Consider the following 17,121-nt stretch of genomic DNA (forward strand, 5'->3'; position numbering starts at 1 on the left):
GCTTTCCTAATCACCTTTGAAAAACTGAAGATTACATGTATTACAATAGCCAAAATATTTTCTGTTTGTGTAGCATATGCTCTCCTTTGCTGCTATGACTAAGCTACCGACCTTTATTTTAGTAAAATTCTACTGAGGATTTTCTACTGAAAGATAAAACATGTATAAGGGAGTCCATAACTTTACAAAGAAGTATATGTATTTTTTTAAGAGGTAGATCAAAAGTTTGAGACTCAATCTAGTACCTAGACTGCAGCTAAGCTTTAATCAAAATAAAACCAAACCAGCACATTTACTGAACAAGTCTGAGTACTTGTATTTGATGTACAACAAAGACTATTTTTGGATGGATGTTATGAAATGCCAAATAAATAAAGATGCTCCCTGACACTGAAATGAACCTTATTTTTGCCTTAAAAGGCAGTACACAAACTCCCTTGTTGCTTGAAAAACCAATCACACAAGCATCAAAAATAAGCAACCAAAGCCAAAGCGTGTAACACAATACAAACTTGTGATGGACTACATTAGCAGTCCACACTAATTAACTTCTTACATAATTCACATCTGTGCATGTAATTATCTAGGGATTTCTGATTTTAAAAGCTGCCTGCTCTTGACTTCTGCCTTTCATGTTTTTTCCTATAGTGATCTTTCCACTCCTAACTAAACTGCCATCTTTCTGTCTTGCCTTTAAAAAACAAAAATACCTCCTGCAGACAAAACACCTTTGCTTTGATTTCAGTGACATGTTTTCTCCTGCTCTCTAAATGGCTGTTCTAGAGGTTTGTCTACTGATTAAGAAAAAATGAAAGGCATCTTTCACTGTGCTTTGAAAAAACTGAGGCAGAGGAACATCAGATGAACTTCCTGCCTTTCCAAAGACACTATTTCATGCCCCCTTACTGGCAATATCAGAGCAGAAGGCTACCAGGAATAAAAAAAATATGGCAGACATTAATTCCTTGCCTTTTTACAGGAAATATGTTGTCCCTGTTACATGTGCTGTGACTGTCATAAAAAAATACTGGTCTACGCTGTTCCGGTGTTTCTAAAACACAATTGGGACTGCCATACCACAGACAAAATTTCAAAATCAGGATGATGCTATCTATCTGTACCTTACCAAAACGATTATATTCTTCACTGTAGGTGTACCAAAGACCTGTGAAGTGTCTATTAATCCTCAAAAGATGTTTTCCTGAGGAATGTGGACCTACTAACTTGCATTCCCCACTTTCTCAGCTACCGCCTACTCTTCACGGCCTTTTTTCCCTCCCATTTCTTCACTTCATCAGACTTTTTAAGACAAGCTTAAATGAAATAAACTACGATACAGATGAGGTGTGCATGTCCGTCAGTTTTGTATGGCTCCGAAAGGCCTGCTCCCCTCCTCTCCAAAGGGGCTCTCAACGAACCTGAGTCCGCCGCCGGACCGACAGAGGAGGCGCCCGCCCTGTCCGGACTCCAGTGCCGACCCTTCCCCGGTGCCCTCGCTACAGGCCTCCCCAGCCACGGTCTTGGGGGGCTGGGGCGCGCCCAGCCTAGCTCCCTAACCCGAGCCTCTCTCGCGCGGCCGCGATGGCGCCCCCTGCCGAACGCCGCGGGGCGCGCCTCCTTCTGCCGCCGTTGGGCGCCCGTGCTGGCGGCTGTGCCGCCTCCCGGTTCCGCCCGTGCCCGCCGGTGGCAGGAGGCAGGGGGAGCCCGGGAGCAGCGGCAGCCCGGCCTGGCGGGCAGCGAGCCCAGCAGACAGGCGGGGTCCCTCGGCCGCCCGCGCTGACGTCAGGAAACTTTCTCCGCTGCTGAGGGAGGAGCGGGCGCTGTGTGCAGGCGCGGCGGGACGGCCTCCATCACCTCGCCAGGTACCGCGGCGCCTGGGGCAGCTTGCATGCTCGGCACATCCTCACCGTCCTTCCGGGGGCCGAGGGCAGCCGGGTTCACCGATGGGTCCCGCGGTGCGGTTGGCGAGAGACAGCGGCCAGGGAGGTCCGGGCGCCTGTTGATTGCTGCGGCGGCAGCACTGCCCCGGGCTCAGCCGCTGCCCTAGGCAGCAAACTTCCCAAACGACGGGTGAACAGGCGAGGCCGGCGGGCCAGGGCCGGGCGGCGGGAGCGAGGAGGGGGGTGTCGGCGTGAGTAATGGGGCTTGCTCCCGGGATCGAGCGGAGCCTCCCTGCTCTTCACGGCTGGTGTGCGGGACAGGTCTCAGCGCGGGAGGCGGCAATACACCTACGGTCGTTAGGCGAGCGGTGCGGAACTTGAGGTGCGCGCAGCCTGCGTAGGCTTTCTTCTCCAACTTGGAAACCAAAAGGACTTGGGGATTTTAGGCATGCGCTAAGCCATGGGTGAGAGTGTTTTGAAATTCAAGTGGCTGAAAATAATCAAATGCCTTGCATTCCGCTTTTTATCCCCACCCCCTCGTACAGTAAAGCCATTATCTGAGACAAGGTTTTGTTTTTCTTCTGAGGGCTTTGCCGTGGCAGCTCTGTGATGCTAGGAGGCGAGCCGAGCTCGCCGCTGAAGCTGATGGACGCACAATTGTTTCACAAAGGAGGATCTTCGGCTCGCAGACAAACCCAAACCACCAAGTTAATTTTAACTCCGTGAAGCACCCGGGTGTTGGGAGGGTGGAGTACGGGAGTAGTTTGTTGGATCGTCATGTGGGTAGAAAACGGAAATTGAGGAAGGACTGCACCCGTTGGCTGAGAAATTCTTAGCTTAAGAGGGTGTGAAAGTTGTATGGTAGTTCTCTGGAGGAATATGGAAAAGTATGTGCCTCATTTATTTGCACCATCCTTCTCATCTATTGAAAGGCATCGAGAGTTAATCGAAAGCCCGTAAAGGTTAATTGTATTTTTCATCCAAAGCGACTTGCGCCCTTTCAAAGAACTTAGATTTCTGGTGTCTTTTTTGAACTTAAGACAGTCATTACATTTCTAATTTAAATACCATGCAACTTTCACGTTTTTAATTTTATGTTCCTACAGTTACATTTCAGGTTTTTAAAAAGTCATCTTTATGTAGATGTAACTCAAAATGAGATTATGTACCTACTAAGCAGAAAAGCAAGTCATACATGAAGGTGATGGTGAAGGTGCTTTGAATACACATATACAATGTTTTAGCAGTATGTTAGGTCTACTCAGTATAAATATAAATAAGCATCCCTTTTTACATTTTATGTGGACAACTAAGAACCTGTCCTTTTAGAAATACTTTTGTCTTTTTTGTGATATTTTTCCCTTACATATTAGGCTAACTTATAACTTCTGTCGTACCTTTCAGTTTTTGTAGCGATAAATAATTCTTTGTTATCTTAAGATCTCTCCTGCTTCCAATGATAATCAAAATAAGACAAAATAATTCACCCAAGGGGAAAAAAAAATGTTTTGAAAGGTCAAGCTTCTATTATTATGGCAATTTCAGAACAAACAGTAAAGTTTGCCTCATAATTATAGATTTGCTTTGATCAATTTGTTGTGTACTGGTCTGTCAGGGACTACCTCTGATGTTTGGAGGTTATCCACGTGTATTTGGGGAACGGAACAACAAAATAGTGGAGGGGAAAAAGGTCACGATTATTATTAGCCTTATGCTTTTTGGTACACATTTTATTTTTAAGTTTATAGATGTGTTAGTGATTATAGGCCTTCTTTAATGGCATATATTAACTTGAAGAGTTTGAATAAAGAGTGATCTATGGATTAAAACCTACCTAGGGGTTGTGGCACAGTGCGAAAGGGTACAAGGGAACAAAAGCGTACAAATCAGCAGAAAGAGACTGGAAATAAGCCGAAGCAAGTACAAATCAGGTTGCCTTAGAAGTAAGGATGAGAGTCTTTAAAAGTGATCCAGCTAGTACTGGGTGTGTCTTGCAAGTGATGAGTACAGAAATTAAAATTATTTTGATGCCAGAAAAACAAAGGAGACAGTGTTGGATTGTGACAGAACTAGAACTGCACCTCTGTGTTCTGTGTAAAGCATTTTAAATTGCATGAGAAAACACAAAACTGATACTAGAAGACCAGAAAGGAGGAAGGTGTGGGTAACAAGAGTGAATGGGAGTGTTTATTTAGCAGTTGATAGTGCCTCTTTAGTTTTTGGCAGCAGTTTTGTAATCTTCTTGAGGTATTCTGAGAGTTCTGATTCAGAGAAAACTCCAGGAACAAACTCACCAACAGAGTTTCAAGTTGACATGCAGGTATTCTTTATTGCGGTGGCAGGAGACATGGGGGATCGCTCATCTTAACGTGTCCCCATACTGCTGTACAGGCCATCCTTATATAGGAAGCTACGCATGAATTACATCATTTTCCAGAAAGTTTCCCACATGCATACAAAAAATGTGATGGTGGTCTTTAAGGGTCGTTTACTTTTCTTAACAATCTTCATAACCAGCTTAACATTACAGACATAGCAATCATCCTGTCCTTCTACTTACCAGTTAGTTTAACTGCTTCCATCCTGGACATCAGCTAGTCCAGGATACTCCCCAGTAGATGTTTACACCAGGGTTTATTAACACCACAAACATAGCAATCATCCTGTCCTACTTATCAGTTAGTTTGTCTGTGCCCATCCTGAACATCTGCTAGTCCCAGATACTCCCCATCCCCAGGTCCTGTTTTACTATTCTGCTTTTCTTACACCTTTTGTATTAAGGTCCTAAGGACCTGAAACTATGTCAACTACCTTCAAGCACCGCAGTTATTTTCCATTACAAAGCCATCACACTTAACATTGTTTAGAACTGATCACATTTTGTGCTTTCCTGCCTCCTTGTCTCAGTTCAGAGATTGAGCATCTGCTGTTCTATATTCACCTCATCCTAGAAACAGAATTGTTTTGATTGGAAAAGACCTTTCAGATCATTGAGTCCAACTATTAACCTAACACTGCCAAGTCCACCACTAAATCATTTGCCTCCAAGGATGGCGTCTCAACCACTTCCCTGGGCATCCTGTTCCAATGGTTGGCAACCCTTTCTGTGAGGAAATTTTTCTTAATATCCAATCTAAACCTCCCCTGGTACAACTCGAGACCATTTCCTAATGCCCTAGTAATTGTTACTTGGGAGAAGAGACTGACACCCATCTCCCTAAAACCTTCACTCAGGTAGCTACAGAGAATAGATGTGATATCTCAGAGTGTCCTTTGCAAGCTCATTACAATAATTTGTTAGTCTCTTGCATCTAGGCAAAGTCACATTGTATGGTTCAACAGCAGTGTGTCTTCATGGGTGTATCATACACCATTTGCAAATATTACTGGGTGCTTTAATAATCATAATAAATAGACTTGCATGAAGAACTTGAATGGTGAAATACAATAAACTGTCATTTGTATTATGATTATACGATTAGTTTCTCTCTAGAGATAATCCCTCAAGCATATTGCTTGAACATGTCATAAGAAAGTGAAATATTTAAAGGCCAACTTCTGCTTGAACTGGGGGACTCACATAGTTTGAAACAGAACAAGAAACGGAACTATTGTATCCTTGATTTGTTCACACTTTGGCAGGATTCTAATTTTTTTTTTTTTTTTTTTTTAATAAGAGAGTGAGTAAGGCACTGCGAGCTGAAAAGCCCACCAGCTTCAGTTGACAAAAATCACTGCACCCTTAGAATTTTCAGTTCTTTTCAGTGGTGAAATGCATGGCAGAAGTTGAGGCTGTGTTTCAAGTGGCTCTTGCAACAGAAATTCCTCAATTAATGACTTAATAGAATTCTTACATAAGAATGTGCTAATTGGGCACAAAAAACTAACGTTTTTTCCCCAGGCCCTTTTTTGCTTGTCATTTGATTTTTGAAGGCATAAACTCCTTTAGAGAATCAGGGTGTATTCCAGAGAAGAATGAACAATTATGTCCCTGCTAGAACACACAGTGGCTCTGCACAACAACCGAACAGTTCTCTTCAGGTCCCTTACCTTCAGTATGTAACTTTTCATATAGGTAACATGTATTAATGTTCTTGTTCCCAATGGAAGTCGGTTCCTTCCTGGTATGTCCTAAATCCCTGAGATCAGACCCTGCATTTTCTCATGCGGAGTCTTAACTGCTCTACTACTAGTGCTTCGCTGAAGGTGCCTCATCACTTACATGCTACATGAAACTGTTTTGTAGATTTGCTGTTGTAGAATAGCCAACTATTACCACTTAATATGTAGTCTTAATCTGGATTTACGCTTATGGCCCATGCTGGACAGGGGCAGGAGGAAGGAGGTATTATGTTTACTAAATTACTTGTCATCTTGTGGTCTATCCTGAAGGCATATATACCTGGATCTAGCAGGCATGGCAGAATGCAGTAGTACCATTATAGTGAGTTACTGCCCACATTTTAGTTTTAGATCTGCAAGTGTAGACCCTGTCTGCGCCATTTAATTTGCCATGTGGCACTGAAAGAACTCTGAGAATGGTCAGTAGTAGCTCTTAAAAATGCTTGCTGTCTAGGCTGCAGCTCCATTCCGCCTGTTAAGGAGAAGGTCATCTAAAATGCCTCCACTTGCTGTGTTGTTTCAAACCATGTTTGTTACATTAAACATCAAGAGAGGAAGTGGCATTACCACATAGATTTCATCCAGGATTTCAGTAGAGAATTTATCCAGCTGGAAACCCACCATGAATTCCCATAGTAGAATCTACACTTTGACTTCTCCTCCCCTCTGCCAGTTTAAGCAGATGTTCTAATCACCAAGCTAAAAGGGTGCTCTGGATTAAAATATAATTTTCTTAGGTTGTGAGACAAGGAGGCACAAAAGCACAAAATGCAATCAGTTCTAAGTAATGTTAAGTGTGATGGCTTTGTAATGGAAAAGAACTGCGGTGCTTGAAGGTAGTTGACATAGTTTCAGGTCCTTAGGACCTTAGTGCAAAGGATGTAAGAAAAGCAGAATAGAAAAAACAGGACCTGGGGATGGGGAGTATCTGGGACTAGCAGATGTCCAGGATGGGCACAGTTAAACTAACTGGTAAGTAGAAGGACAGGATGATTGCTATGTCTGTAATGTTAATTAAGCTGGTTATGAAGATTGTTGGGAAAAGTAAACGACCCATAAAGACCACCATCACATTTTAGTATGCATGCCGGAAACTTTCTATGAAATGATGTAGTATGCCCAGTGACCATATAAGAATGGCCTGTAGAGCAGTGTGGGGGCACACGTTAGGAGGAGCTATCCCCCGTGTCTGCTGGCACCGCGATAAAGAATACCTTCTTGTCAACTTGAAACTGTTGGCATGTTTGTTCCTGGAGTTTTCTCCGAATCAGTTGAAATGACTTTTTTGGGTGTAATTACATACTAGGCAAAGAAAGAGAACATAGGGTTTTGTAGCCTAATGAAGCAAATATTTCTGTAGGCGAGGAAGGATCTGAGTTTGAAACAGGCAAATAGTAAGCTTTCACTGGAGCAAGAAGCATAACTTGGACTTTGTAACACCCCCAGTTTCACACAGGGTACTTGATAATGTGGCAAAGTAGTACCATAAAGCTCCTTAGACTGAGATACTGGATTTCTTTAACTTCTGCAGATTTTTTTTTTTTTTTTTTTTTTTGAAGGGCAGGTTTTGAGACATTCTGTTTGTTATTCTGGAGTCTGATCTACACAGTTTATTAATGTATATACTGTATATTCTACTAATTTTGTTAGTACTGCATATATTTTATGTCTAACTCAAGGCTTGCATATTCAGATTTTCTGAGAATGAGCTGGGTTTTCTCCGTTTTCTATCTCATTTGCAGTTACAAAGATTCAAATGGCTTTCAGTTTATTTTGTCAGTGATACCTTGATCAACACCACTGCCTTTCATGAGTTTGCACAAGTGTAACTTGGTAAACAATTCTCTTAAAAATGCATTGGTTGGAGCAGCCTGCAGATGACTCAATCTTACTACTTTTTTTTTTTTTTCTTTTTTAAGCTCTGTAGAACTAAGGGGTAGCTGATAAAATTTGGGCTATTTTTTGTCAGCAGGAAGTAGAGCTGTGGAAAAAGTGATCTGTGGAATTCTTTGGATGTTCTGTTTTTTTTCCGGTACTGCAGAGAGATCCTGACCAGTGCAAGTAAAGAATACTTTTATTTTGAAAAGCGTATGGCTTTTAAGAAAAACCTTGGCATTCAAAAGTGTCTGGTGGCTGTTTCTAGCATGCTCTATTGCTTTAGTGGAATAGGGCAAGCGGGTTCTCCTGTACTTGGGAATAGATACGGATAGAGGAGCCTTATCTGCAAGGTGCTTCAATCTTCCCTAAAATAACATTAAAACTTTAAAACTACATTTAAATTCCTACTTAGCATGTTTAGATGAAAATAAATCGTTTTTGAGGACTGCTGGATTCTCTGATTTTAATTGTTTTTCATTCTTTCTCAGCTCTCTCCACCCCCTTGGTTTTAATGGGGGCAATCTTGGACAAAGGCAAAGTGCAGTAGTAACACAGAATCCTGATTACTACCTGCTATTTAGTAGTCTTTTCATTGTCGTCCTTTTAAATGCAGATGTTAGCTCTTCAGTTCCTTCTAGGCAGGATGGGCCATTAGGAACTTAAGTGCTGTGTCTAACCTTTCCAGGTGATCTAGGACATTCTAAATCCGCATAGCCCTTGAAAGTTTTTCATTCAGAGTTGTCAGCGGGCTATGCAACATCAAACTTTGTTTCCACTAGATGAAAGGCTGGGATAAGACTGCTGCTGTATGGTGAAAGGTGGCTGGAGGGGAGGTGGTTGTCCATTGTCACCTCAGTCTTGAAACTCCTTGTGTCAGGGGGACCTCCGGGAGAGCTGGTTTCTTCATAGCTGCAGTCTGTACCACCTGGGCTTTGACAAGTAGCTATTTTGCCAGTGCTGGCAATTTCTACCTGCTGCCCCGTGCAACTATTGTTTTTCCTATGCATAAAGGTACTCCTAATAATATATTTCTGTTTTGTCAGATTGAGAGCTTTTATTTTTTTTGTGTGTGTGTGGTATGTCTTTTAAAGAAGGTGTCTCTTGAAAGAACAGTATTTTTTCTTAATTGCACTTAATTGTTTGCTTCTGCTGTGTTTGGTGGTGTGAAATGCAGTATGTTAACACTGCTAAACCACAACTTTTGCGTGTTAATGCTAATGCTCTTGAAAGAGATAATTTCCAGATTTCACCTAGCTGGAGGAAGCAGCTCATGTGTAACTACCAATGCAGTGCTTTATGCATGTTCTTGTAATGAAAGTTTATAGTAGTTTTTTTTTAGCAACAGATTGGTTTTGTTTTCACACGTTTTTGTCTACTCTTAAGCTTAAGGCAACATATGAATGGGACTCAGCCAAAGTCCATGGCTGGGAAATCAGGATGTAAAGAAAGCAATATTTTCTTATACAGCAACTTAGAAATGTTGGTATTCTCATTAAATTGCTTGCTATGCTTATAATCTGGCCCAGCTCTCAAAAAAAAAAAAAAAAAAAAAAAAAAGCAGCATACTAGGTTTTTTTGAAGACTAAAAGAACTCACCTGGGATCATTCCAACTTGTAAAAATGATTCTACAACCTCCTGCCCCATGGGAGCTCTGTTTCTGGCTTAGTTCCCAGAGGTTAGACATACTTCTTAAGAAACCATCCAGTCTGGGAGAAGGCGATAGGAAACTATAGTTTCCAGCTTTGGTTCTCTCAAAGATTTACTGCTTCTGCACTGAAAGACAGCTAAAACAGCACACTCTGTTTTAATCTGTTTTCTCTTTCAAAATTAAATGCTTCTCCCAGAGGCTGCAGTTTCATTCCCCATGTTTTATGTCTGAGGATATTAAATGCAACTATTAAACAGCTAGACTGATTTTTTAATAATTTTCTCCAATATGAAGAGTGACTTGTGAATCCACATCATTAGCTGGCATTTCAGCCTTGAAGTAGTGAATAATGTGCTTGCATTGGTAATATTCACAACTGTCAGTACAGTTATGTTATCTGTGGTCATCAGCTCTTTTTTCACTGCTTCTGTATGGGATGGCATGAGCCAGCTGATAGCTACAGACACTGCAAATCTGCCAGTGTGAAAAATTCAGAGCAAGCACAGTCTACATAGGTATTGTAGTAATCTGTCAGGAAACTGAAGTGCAATTGATAGCACTGTTGTTTCTCTTAGAAAAGTGCTATTTATTTTGCTTTTGTACTGATTGGCATAGCAAAAGTTTACTGCACAACTGACGTGGCTGCTGCAAGGAAGGAGGATATCTATAGCTCAGTGGACAAGGATAGTGTGCTATACTTTTGAGTAACTACTTTAATGCACAGTGTTCTGTATTATGTACGTTTACTTTGCAGTCTCGAGCAAATGCAGCAGGGAATAGTTCTGCTATTCTCTGAATAGTCATTACCTCCGTTCCTGGCAGTATTCAAGGCCAGGTTGGACAGAGCCTTTGGGAAGATGGTCTAGTGTGAGGTGTCCTTGTCCATGGCAGGAAGGTTGGAACCAGCTGACCTTGAGATCCTTTCCAACTCAAACCATTCTATGATTCTATGTAAAATTGTCACACTGGACTTTCTGTTTTGTTGCTGGGTTTTTTGAGGGAAGGAAGAAGGGCTTGACTACTTTTCAATAATATGCCATGGTACTATGCTTCACGTAGCTATCCTTTTTAAAACAGATAATTAGGAAACAGGGCAGTGTACAGTATATAGACTATTCTGTATGAGAGTTTTGTATTTGATGGCAAGATTAGCATGTACATGTTAATACACATACTTCATCTTGCTCCCCATATAACTGATGGCCTTCAGTCTTACCTGTTTTCAAAATGTAGAATGATTTGCACCATGAATTCTAAACCCAGCCTTGGACTGAGAAAAGATGGACATGCTTTAGTGAACGGTTTGTAGAGGCTTACTTTAAGTTTGTTTGTCCCGAGTTTCAACCTAATAGGATAAAGGATATCCTAAGAGAAAATTTTTTTTTGTTGAACCTGAATACATTTATAGAATGTCTTTCTTTGTGTCAGTTTTGCTCCCATATTAGTCTGTTTTGTTTACTGTTGAATTCCCAAATTTCATAAATCAGCATTTTAGTCTTCTAAATAAATAAATAAAAGAATCTAAGTAAAGAACTGTACTCACTAAAACCTGGTAAAAATAGATCATCATTTGTTTATATATTTTATTCAAAGCCAGTTGAAGTAAACGACAGGAGGTAATACAGATGAGAGATGGTATTGTGTGGGTAATGTAAATAATTGTCAAGTTCTAATAGGTGAGATTTTCGATGAAGTGGAACATATGTAGCTCCTTTTGCTGGTCAGGTGGATAATTTAAAATGGAGTAGAAAGCTTCTTCCCACGGAGGCTGTCTGACAACAGTTTTGGAGAAGACTCTGTGTGTTTCATACACTTTGTGTGTCTGGATGACTTTGCTGTTCACTGACTCACTGATGTTTTTAAGAATTTTCTCATATGTGATACCTGTTGTCCGAACCTTCTTTCCAAACCCCACTCCTGGGGCAATCTGGGATACATCAAGCACAAGTTCAGTATCAGAATAAACAGTCACTATCTAAGCTCTTTATATCCAAAATAAAGAACCAGGTCATATTTTGATGGCTTAAGGATGTCGTACTTTATTATGTTGCATTTTTAGTACCATTCCTGGAGGTTATCCAGAGTTTTTATAATTTTATGGCATATGAAAAACTCCTAAATAAGATTTTCTCCCCCTTCCCATTTTTGAATTGTGATTTCTCTGTAGCATTGTTAGGCTTGATTAGGATCTAGGAACTTTCAAGTAGTCAGTCAGAAAAATAAACAAAAGCTAAACAAGCAAAAGCTGGGGAATAAAATAGATTTTGGTTTAAGTGTAGTTAAAATCCTTTCAGCTCTAAACTAGAGGTATAGTTTCCCTCCTCTGCATGTACACCTTTTTCTTCCTTTTTCCTTGTTCCTTTCTTTCTCTTGCCCTTGCACCCTCAAAGAATCGTTGTGGGGTGTTACGCGTTCCTCAGACAGCTTTGTCAGATATGCCTAGATAGGTTTCTTTAAAAGACTCTGAAAGTATAGCTTTCAGCTGTAACAAATCTCTAGTGTCAAATATGCAGAACAGTGCATGTGCTTATAGTCATAAACCCCAACATTACTACAGCAGTCCCTTAGGTACTTCTTACTCAGAGAATTATCTCTGTTGTGACTCTACTTTACAATTTCAATTTTTTTATGTTGTAACTGGGCAGTGATTAAAAGGTATGAAGAAATGGACCATAAAATTGATGTTTAGTGGAAGGTAAATAATAGCATGTTTAGTAAGATTAGTGGAATATATTTGAGATGTGTTACGTTACTGACATACCCAGGACCGCTTAAACACTGAAATAATCTGTTGCAGTTTAATCCAGTTCCATTTGCTAGGTCATCTGGAAGTTACTTTTGCTGAATAAAGTTCTTAGTTGCTTAGCCAAATTGCAGGGAAGGGATTTCAAACTACTAAAGAAATATGCCTTGTGATTCAGAGAAAACTCCAGGAACAAACATGCCAACAGAGTTTCAAGTTGACAAGCAGGTATTCTTTATTGCCGCGCTGGGAGACACGGAGGGTATCTCTTCCTAACATGTGTCCCCCTATTGCCATGCAGGCCATCCTTATATGGTCACTGGGCATATTACATCATTTTCCAGAAAGTTTCCGGCATGCATACAAAAAATGTGATAGTGGTCTTTAAGGGTCGTTTACTTTTCCCAACAATCTTCATAACCAGCTTAATTAACATTACAGACATAGCAATCATCCTGTCCTTCTACTTACCAGTGAGTTTAACTGCTTCCATCCTGGACATCAGCTAGTCCAGGATACTCCCCACTAGATATTTACACCAGGGTTTATTAACACCACAAACATAGCAATCATCCTGTCCTACTTATCAGTTAGTTTGTCAGTGCCCATCCTGAACATCTGCTAGTCCCAGATACTCCCCATCCCCAGGTCCTGTTTTACTATTCTGCTTTTATTACACCTTTTGTATTAAGGTTCCAAGGACCATAAGGTTCTATGTCCGCTACCTTCAAGCACCGCAGTTATTTTCTATTACAAAGCCATCACACTTAACATTACTTAGAACTGATTGCATTTTGTGCTTTTGTGCCTCCTTGTCTCACTTGACAGTAAAGATCTTATACTAAAATGCCAAAGATCTCAGTTCTGAAAGAATTAAGTGGTTGTCTGGAAATAATCTCTTTGAATATTTTGAAATCACAAATTTTGCCAGATGCTCTTGAGTATTTTCTTTGTTATTTACTGTGGTGGTTCTTGTGCTTGTTGTGAGGCTTGTGTTCTGGATAATTTGATCCTGATTGTTTATGGTCTGAAGACGTCCCCGCCCCTGCCCTCAGCCAGCCAACAGTTCAGTTGTGTAATATGTTCATCTGCTTTTTAGAAGACATGGTACAAATGTAAGTCCCAGGCAGTGTTTGTGTAAGGTAGAATGAAATGTATTTCTTCTTGGCTTGTAAACTTGACCTGAATCTTGACGGATTTGTGAAATTTGTGTTTCACTATGTACCTAGGAACATTTTAAAAGAAAAGATCTTTTAAAGATGTTGCAGCTCCAAGACAGACTCATAACATTGCTGGAGAAGAAAACTTACTAATAGTATTCTCGGCGTTGTACACTGTGGAGGGGTGAATGGTAAAGAGTAACCTCTCTGCTCTGTTTTATCTTGTCATTTATCTGGAAATGTTTTTCATCTGAGCCTGCCCTGGCATGTGGATATTAGAAAAACCTATGAGTATATGGAGTAAAGTATTGGCTAGTGAGGCAGCTGGTATGTGAAAAACCTGTGTTGTGAATTACATGGTTACTAGTTCTGTTTTGTTATGGATATACGAGTTCTGCTTGTATCTGTGCTTTGATTTTTCAGCGTATGCTTACTTTGGACATTCACACTGTAGTTCTGTAAATTGTTTGAGACGGGAGTGATGGTGATGAAATGGAGGCTGGACCTCTTCTGTACGTTTTGCCACCCTTTTCCTGCCTGATGAGCCTTTCTTTTTGGTATTTACAATTTGATGTTGGAAACGGAACCATCAAGCATGACCAAGAACTGGGAAGTGGAATAGGTCCATTTATATATGTTCAGTCAGATTGTGGAGCATCACTGTAATATCAGCAGTGTAAGATACAATGAAGTTGCTTTTCAAAGTAGAGGGAGCTAAGCTGTAAGCCTTAGTTAAGAGTATGCAGGTTTTTTCACTGCTTGCAGTGTAGTTCATCACTGATCTGACCAGAACAGATTCATCTGTATAAGCATAGTCTCTATCTGGATTTCATTGATGAAGTTTCAGTCTTCAAGCCACAATCACTTTAACAAGTGAAGATAAACAGTGCTGTATTGTGGAAAAACATAGAGCTTGTTGTTACTATATACAGTTTATTCAGCTTTGTCATAAATTCAGATTCCTAAGCATGTGCATTAGTAAGGTTGGTTTTGTTTTCTTGCTGAGCTCTATCAGGAAAAATGCAGATTTTTTTATTGCCTCTTATCTTTCTTTAAAAATGGAGAATGCATTGACTTCTGAATACATCAGAACGTTTATTGTATCCATTAAATAATACACAAAAGAAACAGAAATTGAGTATATTTTTTGCTAGTTTTCTTTGTGCTTTGATTTCATGTTTGTTTTAAAATGCAGATTTCTGTAAGTGGCCCTGTTAACCACTTAAAGAAGCGAAGTTACTGGTTTTCTTTCCCTATTTTTGTTACTAACATAATATTCTAGTATCACTTATTTAGGAAGTGTATTGTGTATTCAGTGTTCTTTCCATGGCATATAACCAGGAATATCTTAATCAAACCTTTATGGTGCTGGACATGGCATCATGTTAACCATCAGGCTGACGGTCCATTGTGTAGATGGAATTTCATGGCAAACCCCCACCTATTTCTGTGGCACTCCCAATTATAGCTGTAGTGTTAATTCCATTCTTTGTATGCTTATGCCTGTCTTTCTTCATCAGAACTAATCAGAAGTGTCTGAAGTCATTTTGCAGAATTTTGGTCTCAGATTTCATGTGTTTATAAGAGATTAAGAAAAGTTTTTGTTGAAGACTACTGTTTCATGCTTTTGAGTTGAATTAGGCGAATACTGATCTCTGTGGAACAGGAGCTAGTATTCTTACTATCATTGCTGAATAGATCACTAGAGGTGAATATAATTATGTAGACTAGATCCATAGGCTGTAGACTAGATCCATAGGCTGGTTGCTTTTCAGGCCAGAGCAAGCAATGTGGTGATTCTGGCTTCTTCAGTGACTGTTGGTAGTGGCTCCCCCACTCACAATTGAAAAATAGCTTGTTGCTAAAGATAACTTTTACTTTGCATCTCCACTATTGTAGGTTTTACCATAAGATACTTAATGTTGGAACATACTTAATTGCCTTTTGAAGGATCTTTTTGCTGTTAATGATGTTGCTGCTGCTTGAATAGAGGATAATTCTGGTGGTTAAAGGGACTGGTTTATGTTGAAAATGAAGGCAGACCATTTAGATTTAGTTAGTTAGTTTAGTTAGTTTAGTTTAGTTAGTTAGTTAGTTAGTTAAACTAGTTTCTAGTCGAATTAGACTATAGCAGGGTAATCCCATTTTTCCTTTTGCCTCTCTCCCAATTGGTAGTGATTTTGGAACTTTTTGTCCTGCTCTAATAAAATGTTTATGTGTTTCTCAAAATCTGATGCATGGTTATAAAAGAGATTTACATTAATTTCCCTGTAGAAGATGTGTATCTGCCTGGAGAGTGATGTGGCAGAAACAATGGGCTCTTGCTCATAGCCTGCATTCTGCCAATTTTGAATGATAGTTGCCCATAATAAAACTGCTTTTCTTGGTCTTTAAAAATTATCCATTAAGCCCTGTCATACTGGATGAAACCACAGTAGCACTTTATTTTGGAGTGGCCTTACAAGTGCACAACATTGTGAAATTTAATGTCATTTTTTATTATGGTCGTGCAACTCAGTCATCTCTTATTTTTTATTATCCTTCCCATTTGTATCCCTTTTTATCCAATTTTGTTTTCTTGAAACTTTCATTTTAGCCCTCTTCAATATGCTTTCTCAGTAGAAACAATCTCTTACTCATAGTTAATTATGCTTTAGCAGAATAGGTGTGACACATCCAATGTATGTACAGTATATATGAATTCCTTTTTTTTGCCAAAGTCTCTGCAGTGTTCCAGATTTTTGGGGGTGGGGTATAAATCATATAGTTTGCCTATTTTTCTGTGTGAATTCTCAGTTTGCTGTAGACGTCATATTCTGGCTTGAAGAACTACTCATTCTGTATGCTCCCAGAATTTGCAATTCTTTTTTTTCTCTTGTGAATTTCTTCAGAAGCGTGGGTGGGTTTAAAACTGGGTAGTATCTTTGGTTGTACTTTCTGTATTTTTAAAGGAAAAACTAATGATCCTAGTTGGGCTTATTATTTTTCAGATGTCATTTCAACATTCTTTGTTCAGCAGTATTCTAAATGACCCTTTCCCCTATGTGCACAAGTTTCAGGCTTGCCAAGTTTTTTTCTTATATTTACTTTTGTGGGTTTTTTTTATAGCTTGGTATGCTTCAGAGCTCCTTAGAAATTAAAACAAAAACTACTGGAGTTGGAAGTCCTGTGTGTTGTCTCTGTTGTCTGTTCTCCCCTTGCAAGCAGCTATGTAGTAATGTCTGTCTAGAGGCTTTGAAGGTTATTATTACATGAAAGAATTTTAGGATCTTCTGTCTGTTACTGGGAAGCTTCCCAGGGTTGCTTCATAGGCTGTGCTTGCTCGATCAGTACCCTTTCTGTATATCACTTCTGTTGCTTATTGTTTGCTGCTTGTTAATTTTTTGTCTGGAGGCATTTTTCTTCTTCCCGTAATTCTTTTTAATTGGATAAAATTTGAAAACATTAAATTTCTCGTCATGTATTTTCTTCAGTTGCCTGTTTCAGCTGATGATTTTTATTTATTTATTATTTTAAAAAATATTATCTACTCTTTATACCTCTATTTCTCCATCATGTTTTTGTTAACCTTGCAAACGCAAGACTTGGTCACTGATTATTACAATCCGATTTGTTATTTTTTACAGGTCAGTGTCACTTCAGTGTTTTTCTTTTTGCATTGAAACTGTATGCATATGTCTTGCTGCATT

At 39.8% G+C, this 17,121-nt stretch overlaps 1 protein-coding gene across 10 annotated transcripts in view; it reads left to right on the forward strand.

The window, feature by feature from the left end:
* Positions 1–1,630: 1,630 nt before the first annotated feature.
* Positions 1,631–17,121, forward strand: part of GULP1 (GULP PTB domain containing engulfment adaptor 1) — a 170,490-nt gene continuing 154,999 nt past the window's right edge. For 2 of the 10 annotated variants that reach the window (XM_061376004.1, XM_061376051.1), the window contains exon 1: positions 1,637–1,862. The gene's annotated coding sequence lies outside the window, so the exon portion shown is untranslated. Of the gene's footprint in view, positions 1,863–1,906; positions 2,345–17,121 lie in introns of those variants that run through there. The other 8 variants (XM_061376013.1, XM_061376040.1, XM_061376078.1 and 5 more) reach the window with 7 other exon arrangements.

Source organism: Neopsephotus bourkii, unplaced genomic scaffold, assembly GCF_033783945.1.
Source record: "Neopsephotus bourkii isolate Nb327-2 ecotype Australia unplaced genomic scaffold, CSIRO-AGI_Nbou_v1 NB_196, whole genome shotgun sequence".
In the NCBI taxonomy this organism is placed as follows: domain Eukaryota; kingdom Metazoa; phylum Chordata; class Aves; order Psittaciformes; family Psittacidae; genus Neopsephotus; species Neopsephotus bourkii.